At 33.6% G+C, this 11,135-nt stretch overlaps 1 protein-coding gene and 1 long non-coding RNA gene across 4 annotated transcripts in view; one reads left to right on the top strand and one right to left on the bottom strand.

Annotated features, from left to right (window-relative positions):
* LOC117168968 (serine-rich adhesin for platelets-like) overlaps positions 1–11,135 on the top strand; it is a 420,717-nt gene that overhangs the window by 12,798 nt on the left and 396,784 nt on the right. The window lies entirely within an intron of this gene.
* Positions 9,789–11,135, bottom strand: part of LOC117168972 — a 22,053-nt gene continuing 20,706 nt past the window's right edge. Inside the window, exon 3 of the long non-coding RNA XR_004466594.1 lies at positions 9,789–10,158. This is a non-coding gene — a long non-coding RNA (uncharacterized LOC117168972). The remainder of the gene's footprint in view (positions 10,159–11,135) is intronic.

Genomic DNA, 11,135 nt, shown 5'->3' with positions numbered 1-11,135 from the left:
TAACGTTTGCTTTCCTTAAATCGCCCGGATTGAAGTCTGGTACAGAGGGTTTCATTTTTGCATGCCAAGACGGTGTCATTTTCACCTTAACATACCGTCGCCGCATTTTAAGTCAAGACATTCCCGATGATAACTGCAGGGCGTGCCATGCACACCCCGAGGATTTAGCTCATATACTATCTAGTTGTCCAACTCACGCGGGAAGGACCTACATTCAAAGGCACAATGCGGCACTAAGAGTGCTTTATTACCATCTCTGTCACTCCTACGGCATTCACCTTAGTATCCCTCCTCTAAATGCTCCTAGGGAAATTGAGTCAATTGTCGAGAATGGGAAGTGCTGCATACACTGGAACTTTATATTCTCGATAATTGTTTCTGTTGCTCACTCGAGATCTGACATGGTTCTTCTTGACTTCGAGAAGCGAACCATGTTCGTTATCGAATTTTCGGCAGCAGCTGACAAAAACATCATAGCTTAGGATAATGAAAAGAAAGAGAGGTATCGAGACCTTATCAGGGAGTTGCAACGATTGTACCCGGAATATTCTTTTAAACTGATCGTCCTTATCATCGGTGCTCTTGGAGGTGCCAAGCTTTCACTTGCTAATGGCCTAAAAAGCATCCCTGCGTGTCAACAATATGCTAGAAGACTTGCGGGAAAAAAGCAGAAGGCGGTTGTCCTTGGGTCGCTCCGTGTTCTTAGGGTGCACGAGGCTTGTGCTGGATCGTCGTATTGATTCCTTTACAGACTGTAACCACCTATCTCACAGTTGTGAGACGTGGTTGTGGCTGAAATTTTACCGCGATTTCGCTGGAAGCGGGTGCAATTTTTCAGATTAGCACCCTCTCCCGGCGAAATCCTGCGGTTGTCCTTATGACAAATTTTTAATTATTTATATACATATATATAATTTTTAGGTTGATCCGAAATTCCCGTGTTACTTATTTCAATAACAAGGTTATTCCGGAACACTGCTCCGACCCGGGTTGCTGAACAACATTTCAAGTAAGCTCTAAATTATTTTTAAGTTTCCTCTAAAAATATAAATTGGGGAAATTGACATTGGAAAAAAGTCCTTGTACAAATTCTAGTTTGAGTGTACATCCTAGTGATTTTTTTATCATTTTTTAAGATTTCTAATTAAAAAAATATCACTTTTTATTGGTCCTCATTTTACATCTTCGTGTGGCGTTGTCAGTATTATTTATCGTTTTTAAACGGGAAGCAGAAAAACTAAACATTTTCAAGACTTAATTTTAGCCTGAAATCGGTTTAAATTAAGTTTCTTTTTTATGCGCGATCTACTTATTTTCTCATTCCTACGATACGATAATATAACCTTACTATGTAGGTTGACTTTTATAGTAGAGGCCCATCTCGAATAACAGTTTCAGGGAAATTGAAGCCGCAATCAGCCAATCGGATTGCTTCTGGAAGTTTAAGCACTACTTGCATTTTAATTGAAATCGAATGTATAATAAAGTTCTAGTTATAATAATGACCCAGAGACAACTTTGCATTTTATTCTAATTGTAAGTAAAAATTTATAAGTATTGCCATCGAAAGTTAAATGAGCTTTTTCAAATTAAACACCTTAAATAAGTTAAATGCATATTTTTAATAAAGGATTCACAATTAAAATAATCACAACAATCATAAGCTTACTAATCATAGATTTTAAAGTTGTCCAATTTGAGAGGCTTTTAAAAATTAAAAGTATCAAAATTGATGTAAAATTTGAAAATATATTTTTTATTTATGATAATATTACAAATTAGAAAGAATTGGATCATGGTGTTCGGTAAGATATCCTAATCTAAAAACTGTTCAAATTCCAAGAGTATTTCCAACTATTTAATTTGAAGCATCTAAATAAATTGAGAGACATTTAACTTCCGATTGAAAAATTACTCAAAATTTAAACACTTTTGAGGAGCTAAACAAAGCATTTTAATTTTTAAAAATTGGATATGCTTTCAAATTAATATATAATCAATGGATAGCTTTAAATATTTACTATCAAACTCTATAAGGAATCAAATTTTTCAAAACGATTCAGTTGAAATCTCCAACTTTTTAAATTTAAAGTCGTGAAATTTTTAATTCTTCAGATTATGATGAATCGACAATTTTCAATTTCGTTTGGACGACAACAAATGGAAAAGCGAACCTCTTTATATTGGAAAATATAATAATGATAAAGATATAGTAATAAAAGATATTAATTTCCTGATTTGACAATAAAATGGATTTTCCTTTGTTAGAGAAAATTCATCTCAGTTATCTAATATATTTCTGTTTGTTATATTGTAATTAAGTAGATCAAATAATTAAAATTGGATGAGTAAAGTATAAAAAGAATTTATATGTTTTTGTTTCTGGATATACATAATAAATTATACTGCACAGATAATATAGACTAAGTAGATAAATTGTAATCATTATTTTACAGAAATTCATTACATCACCTACGCAGTACTGAAACATTTGACATTAGTATTACTTTCTCATGACTAATATGGAATTGCTTTAATATTATGACAATTATTAGGGAAAATCGTTAGTTACCACCTGATGCGGTTTGGTCCTTAAACTCATGTGCATTGATGTGAAGGATGTGGTTTGAATAACAACCCTCTGCGGCATGTACCTATAGATTAATTAACATGAAAATTCTCCGAAAATATGGTTTTGGCGACTTATGCATGTTGTTGATAAACATATCTAATGATATTATCATGAGTATTCATTTAAGTTATAAATAGATTTCAGCTAGTTAGGGAGCAGAGTCATGTATAGAGAGAAACCACTGTTCTATAACAACCTTATAGGAAAAGCGAGGCCCAGTGAGCAATTTTACCAGTATTAAAATCTAAAATAATTATAAGTAGTAGATTTAATGTTCTTTTACTACTAGTTATAAATTTTAATTCGAACTGTTTTTTGTAAGGAATACAAGAATATGATGGCATCAATTATTTCGATTTTTTTTATCTCTCACAAATTTAATCTGTTTTTTACTTTGAATGTTTTGAGGGCATTCATTTAATAAAAGTGTTCTTCCCGAATTTTAATTATTTATATTAAAATTTTTTTTACAATGACTACTATTATGAAATTTGTTTGTGACGTAAGCCTTAAACCCCTATTATGGTAGACAATTTTAATACTGAAAGAAACTGGTTTCACTTTAGGTTAAAACCCAATTTAAATCCATTGTAGCTACAGAAAAAACCTGCGTCTAAAAATCACTACAGCTGTGACTATTAATATTATCATTAGAACAACATGAATACTGGTTTTAAATTTGAAAATTAAATTAAAATAAACTTGGGTTCGATTGCGTTGATATGTGCACTTAATTTGTTATAATGAAAGATTTAAAAACAGAATTAGACTTACCTTTTTTGGCGCATTTATTTATATTTCTTCACTTTTTTAAGTTACATACGTAACCTCTATTCTAAAAACCGACAATTTATCATATTTTATTTTAAAATTGCATTATAATGATTTTCATGAAGACAGTAATGCATTTTTTACACCCAGTATTCGAGATAGCAGAAGATAGTGAAACTCTTCTATAGCGCCGATTTTGGGGCTGGCAGTGGGTGGGAACTAACTCATGATAACTCGTTCCGCTTTTATTTTGTCACGCCTGAATGAATAAAGAAACTTGATTTTCTTTAATCATGCGTATTTTGTAGAGACAAAAAATATCTTGATTAAATTAATTATTGCATTTTCTGTATTTGCACCAATATTTTATTTAATCTATGGTATACTTTTTCCGTTTATCCGAATCAAAAATAGCCGATTTAGCTAAATATTTTTTATGAATCTACTAAATTATTTGTTTTTGGTTATTTATCTTTTACTTATTTTTATTTATAATGAAAACACGCAAAAATAAAAGACTCGTTCCATCCTAGGTACGCAGAAGCTAATACGTACGTATTATAGTACCGTGCCATAAATTAGAAAAAAAATCCTCTAGGAGTCTTTAAAGTCGGATAGCTCCGGCCCAGAGTGCTACACGGGTCGCGTGAACTCAACCAAGCGTCAAAGTATGTGAATTAAAAAATGTAAATAAGTTGGTAAATATAAACAGTCAAATAAAATTTTCTTTACGAATAATCGATATTTTCTCGAAATCTATCAACTTTCTCAACAAATTTAATGCATACGTAATTTTGCACCTTTTGGAGTGGTCCAACCTTGTTTAGAACTTTTTACTGTGAAATCAATATTTTTCTTATTTCAAGACTATACCTTATCTTATTAGGCGACGCGCGTACTTCATTTGACTCTGGCAGGGTTTTATGTGCCACTTTTTCGTCTGGCTTTTTGCATGTGATTATATGATGCACAAACAATGCATAAAAATTGGGTTCAAGGCTATATACTTATAACAATACTTTTCTCAAATTATTCCCTATTTTCATTCGCTTAGCTATCACTTTATGCTTAAGATAATCGTCTGGCAACGTGCAAGTGCTTTTGCACACTCGTCATCGTAAGGCGAACCTTTCAGCTAAAAATTGTAGTTATACCTAACATTTTCTCAAAATACATTAAACCTGTCGCTTCGCGCTGCCTTTCCGTTCTTAGAGGATTAGGGCCAGCTAAAAAAATAAACATTTGCCCATATATTAATAATTCGAGTTTCAATATGCTGCATTAGCTTCGTTATGTTAAACGGTTAATGTCTTTCATTTCAATTGAGAGTTATTGTACTCTTGTACACATCTAAATATTTGATTTATTACTGATAAATTAACTAATTTTATTCTTTTTAATTTGTTTTTATCTCATCATAATGAAAGGGTCATCCGTACTAGGCCGTCTGAACTCTGATCTGGCGCGGTTCAGACGGCTTTCCTCTGATTTGATTGTGAGATCAGGCGCGAGTTTTGGAATGAGGAAAGATAGGAGAGAATGGATTTTTAAGCGAATTATGAAGGCCTTAGGGATAGGAATAAATAGCCATTGTGAGAGAGGTGGATTGGGCAAGAAAGAGCTAGGAGATGGAGTGGTATTTATGATTCCGAATAAAATGCATATAATATTCATCTCAGAGGAAAATGCGCAGATTGAGTTACACAAGAAGGCGATGTATTCCAGTATAATGTCACCATCGTGTAACGAAGTAATTGAGATTAGCATCGCGTAACTGGAAAAGTAAATGGAGGGAAAACAATAAAAGTGAAGACCAGACCTTGCTTTGATTATGTTAAAGTGTATGAGTATGCGCTACGTACATACATACATACATCCTGTCTTAAGAATCTTAGACAAGGGGTGCTTGCTAGCGGTAAAGGAGAAATGCGGAAGACGACTTCAATATAAGACCGCCCTGGTGAGTGATTTCAGCGAAACTTGTACTAAAACGCTAAAAAGAACAGAAAAGATGTCCTCTCATTCCATTATCCATACAGGGTGCTAAGTTATGGGCATCTTCCCAATGCTCGTTGTTATGAAAGAGATGCATAAGGTACTCTTTCGGGAATTCCTCTCTTCAGTTCATCTGTCTTTCACTCTTGTCAATCAGTCAGCAAGAAATTCAATATACACTCTGAAAATTACTTTCTGCCTTATTATGAACTTCTCTAATGAAACAAAATAATTCATGGACTATTCATTTATTTATCTGAAATTTTGTTGTAATTGAAACGTCAACTCGTTTAATTATTGTAATAGGTTCCCACGAATTTGATATGCAGTTGTATAGTATTCGAAATTTTACTTTACCTTCAAAGACTTTAGGATATTCCACACATTTCTGAAAATTTTGTACAACCTTCGTTATAGTGAAAAGATAGTTCAAGAGTCGTGAAATATTCTCGGACTCTTTGCATTAACATCATATTATTTGCCTATTATTTATAAACAATCAACTTCTATTATAATCAGTCTAATGAACTTCAAGATAATGAAAATATCGTAAGCATCAAAATTGGCGATCCAAACAATTCATGATCAGCTTACCCCCATTACTAGATAAATGCATGATGCATATTTTATCAATTTTTTAAAACTCATAATTGTCATTAATGTAGTTATTGGAATCTAAATTTAATTCGAAAAATCCTGATTTTTATGAATAACGACTATGGAGAAATTAATTTCAATTTCATGGTTCAAAATGAACTTTTTTGAAGACATGGAAGGGACGTATATCATGGTATGTATTGTGGGCACGCAACGCAGTGTTTGTATATAAAATTTTCTCTAATTAATTAATTGTTGCTCGTTAGGATTTATATTATTATGTAGCTGTATGACGACCATTTTTATCGTCCACAATTTTATTTTATTATTGAAATTCCTATGCTATTAGAAATGTTTGGGAAATTCCGTCATATTTAGGTTACTATGATTACTGAAATCTACGAAAGTAGGTTGCTGGAAACGAAACTCAGTCTGAAAATTACAAATAGTTTTCTAAAATCTCGAATGGTAACAGAAAAAAGTGCGCGCAGCAGCTACTTTGCGCACTACCTGTCTGCTCGGCGTGGTTTGTCCTTTGTGCGGTGACGTCGTTTTTGACCAACGAGTCCAACCTTTAAAGATGCGTCTTCTTGTGAAGGCAATATAAATATAGCAAGACAAAGTAAACCAAGTTTATGCAATCAACTATGTATGTATCTAGGTTATATCATATACACCTGTGTACTGAATGTGCAAAAAAAATTATTATCCTAAAGCATGGCTTTTGTTCAAACATTCGATACAATGCTGCTGTCCAACTGCGAAAACTATAGCAGGTGGAATTTGTCATAGAGATTTGTTTGGATAATTTGTATGGATACATACTAATTCGTCTATATTGACTTTATTCATATTGTTTCACTATAATCTATATTATCTAGATAACTATTGACTACATATGTACTTTATTTTTGCATTACTGAACCGAAACATTTTTTTAATTTCTTGAAATTTTAATTTCCTGTACCAATAACAAATTCTCTAAATTTTAATAGAATTTTCTGAAACATACGTAACTTAAAGTTTTATGCAGTTGTCGCTTCTGAAATCTCCGTTTCTATTTAGTTATATTTAAATGATTACTGTACCAAGCTTTAGTCACGTGTTTCAAAAAATTCCTACAGAAATGTCTAACACTGTAGATTACATTTTGTTTCATAATTAGTTTGATTAACTTTTAAATTTGATCGACCGACATTTATAAAAGAAATTGCAGCCCTGGTAGAGAATTGGATAGAAAATTCTGTTTTACTTTCATTATTTTTGTAGGAGAGTACGAAAACAATTTACTTGGATTTATGATAGCGGTTCTTTACCCACGAGATTTGAATGCAATTTTTATGTGCGGGATTCGTTGTGTTAATAACACCGGCACACAAAAAAGTGGTCTGTCCGACAGACTACACTAGCATGTCAATATGTTTTTGGGGTCGCTGAATTCGAATCCGGTGTCCAAATAACCAAGTTGGCTCGTATTTTTCTGAAAAACGAAAAAATAGACGTAAAATCGACAAAAACAGCGATTTTTAAGGTATATTTTTGCACAAAAAAAATATATTTTCTCGCCTCATACTTTTTCGAAATTCGCAAAAATAGACGTAAAATCGGCAGATGCAGCGATTTTTCTTGTATACTTTTGCGACATAAAAATTTTTAATGCCCGGTGGTCTAAATCAGCATATATTTACGTTTTGTGGGTCGCTGAATCCGAATCCGGTGTAAAAATAACCCAGTTGGCTCATATTTGATCGAAAAATGCAAAATAGTGGTAAAATTGAAAACAGCGGGTTTTCGTGCATATTTTTGCAAAAAAAAATATATCTTCATCCCCGGTGGACTTATCCAGCATATCCTTATGTTTTTTGGGTTACTGATCCTGAATCCGGGGATCAAATAACCCGGTTGGCTAATATTTTCTTCATTCGCATATAAATAAGTTTCCAGGCAACCTGGGAGACTTTAGTGAAGTGTAAGGCGAACGTTTCCATCAGGATATAAAATTGATGAAGAGACGATATCAGGGATGTTAGGATATCAACATGATGGCTGATACTGTTGGAGTTGAATACGAGATCAAGTCAATCAAGGTACCAAACGAAAGCGAAACCGACTACTTAGGTCTTTTGAGGACAAAATAGTTCGATACAAGCGATATAAAGAAAAATAAAAAATAAAAGAACCCTATAAGCGGGAGAGGCAAGGGGACAACCCGGTAATAAAGCACCCCCCAGGGAACAGAATTTACTACGTCCACTTCCTTGTTCCTGTGTAACGCTAAAAGTAAATAAAATTTCATTACAAAAAATCCTGCTATTGCCATGCAAGGAGACTAACGCAAATTAAAAAACCCGAAACTTGAGACGCAAAGGGAATCTACAGTGAACCACAATCCCAGTCAAGGAAGGTAAAGGTTTAAAGGTTTTCGTCGATCTTATGTCTAATTTTGGGGTTTTCGATAAAATATGAGCCAACTGGGTCATTTGAATTACGGATTCAGAATCAGTGACCCAGTAAACATAAGGATCCGCTGTTTTCGTCGATTTTACCTCTATTTTTGCATTTTTGATAAAATATAAGCCAACTAGATTATTTTGACCCCGGATTCGGATCCAGCGACCCCAAAAATATAAGGATATGCTGATTTAGACCACCGAACATGAAAAATTTTTTTGTTTAAAAAGTGTACAAGAAAAATCGCTGTAATCGCCGATTTTACGTCTATTTTTGCGATTTTCGAAAAATTATGAGCCAAATTGGTTATTTGGGCCTTACATTCGAATTCAGCGACCTGAAAGACATATAAATATGTTGGTTAAGTCCACCAGGCGAGAAAATATATATTTTTTTTTGCAAAAATATACCTGAAAAATCGCTGTTTTTGTCGATGTTACGTCTTTTTTTTCGTTTTTCAGAAAAATACGAGCCAACTTGGTTATTTGGACTCCGGATTCCAATTCAGCGACCCCAAAAACATATAGATATGCTAGTGTAGTCTGTCGGACAGACTAATTTTTTTTGTGTGCCGGAGTAATCATAGTTATCATATTTTTATAACTGAGTTCTATGTACATTTACAGAATGGGGACTCTTCTGTTTTTCTACATGAAATATTCACAACTCGCATACACTTTATCTTAAATTTACTCCTTGTAATAGTTCTTTCCCATGCTACAATTTCCAACGGGAAGGAATTACAGAGTAAAAATGTTAATTTTATACACTTGCTCAGAAACCTCGATTTTTTTTATCCCAACTTCAAACAGTTTTGTGTAGTGTTTCATTGAAATGGCACTCACATTTTTTAACTCACTTTATCTGTTTTATAAATTAAATTTTTGTTTTTAGGATGGACAAAATGGATTTTTGCACTTTTTCATGTATGAAGAAGATCCCGTGCAGTAATTTTAGTGTGGCGCTGATTAGGAAAAATGTGGACCCGATAGGGTAATCGGTCTAGCGCCAGACCATAAATGAAACGTCCTACCCGACTGGGCCCAGATTTGGGCATCCAAAATGGAGACCCGATTTGGCCCAGATATGGCCCCTATAATATTTTATTTCTAAAATTAGTAAAATAACAATAATTTTTGTTTGACTCATGCACATGGGGCACGTGGAGTTAGATTTAGAAAGTGAGGTTATGTTCGAGAAAATATAAAAAGCATTTAATCTATAATGTTACTAATCTGAAAATTAATACATTTGGTATAAGGTAATCTCTATTTTCATAATATCAGCAACAAAATATAAAATTCTAAAAAGCTGGAAAACATTTTTTTATTCACATAAATAGTAAATGCGTTAAAAATGACGACGCTTTCTCGAATACATTGCTGGAAATCTTCAGAAGATAAAAATGAATTGCGATGTTGATTATAGCGAATTAAAGCTTACCTTTGTCTTATTGCGGATATAAGAAATCTCACTAACAATTAATTTATTCCTTTTGTCTTTTGGCATTTTAAGTTCTATGAAAGAAAAACAATATTACGACAATAATGAAAACTTTACATAATCTTGTCTAACCTAACACGATCTGACGTGGCCTAGATGCGAGCCACATCATCTGCCCCCTTGGGGCCACATGTGGAAAATCCGATCGGGCCCAGATCGGAACTCGGAAATAACTCGTTGGGCAATTTCTGCACGGGATGTTTCATATTCTGGAAAGAAGCATTTTTTGATTATTTTTAAATCTCATTGTATTATTAAAATCTTATTGTTTTGTTCTAAACATTAAACCACACTTTATTAAGTATCATTTACAGTTGAAATACCATTCTTCAGTTCGTGATGAAAATCGCAATAAGGTTGGTTTGTTTTGTTTCAAAAGAAAAATTTTTTTATCGAGAATCAATAAAAAAACCCAGATCGAGCTCAGTTTCGTTTTCAAATTTTTATTTCATTTTGTTGAAATAATTTATTTTTCATTGGAGCAGCGAAAAATTTCAACACAGAAACAAAAAAAAATCTGTTTGCTGCGCGGGCACATTCTCATCGCGCACCGTGCACGCGGCTCGCTTCGCTCCAAAGTTTGAGCGTGCCTGGGGCGCTCAACTGTTGGTTCTCGTGTTTCGCGCTCGATTATGTATTTATCTCGCGGTTCACGCTCGGCCTTTGTATTTTTCCCACATTTGTGCAGAAAACTTTTACGATAAAAGGTCATAGCATCGACCATGGTAATTTGGTGAGTGTGAATTTTATTTTGTTAAAAGAGCTTCGCACGCAAGTTTAAGCGCGCTTGGGGTGCACTAATGTTGATTCTCACGCTTTGCGCTTGATGATATTTTTATGTCGCGCTTCGCGCTCGATAATTTATTTACTTTCCGCTGCACAATCGATTTTCGTATTTTCCCTTATTTTTACACATACCTTTTAAAAGTAAAGGTCAGAGCATAGACAACTGTAATTTAATGATTTTGAAATCTGTTTTGTTTAAGCTCTTTCGGCCCTAGGGAACACATTCTCATCACTTATCTCGTGTTTCGCACTCGATTATCTCAAAAATGTTCACATTTCTACATTATGTTCAACACTTCTATACAGTCTGTCAAGTTAAAGCGTGGGTGGCTTTACTCGCAATCGGTAAGGTGTATCGACATGATTTTGGTGTCAAAATATTAAGAAGAGCTCCCTCTTT

Source organism: Belonocnema kinseyi, chromosome 3, assembly GCF_010883055.1.
Source record: "Belonocnema kinseyi isolate 2016_QV_RU_SX_M_011 chromosome 3, B_treatae_v1, whole genome shotgun sequence".
Lineage (NCBI taxonomy): Eukaryota > Metazoa > Arthropoda > Insecta > Hymenoptera > Cynipidae > Belonocnema > Belonocnema kinseyi.
The sequence above is the reverse complement of the archived record's forward strand: the minus strand, read 5'-3'. Positions and strand labels throughout refer to the sequence as shown.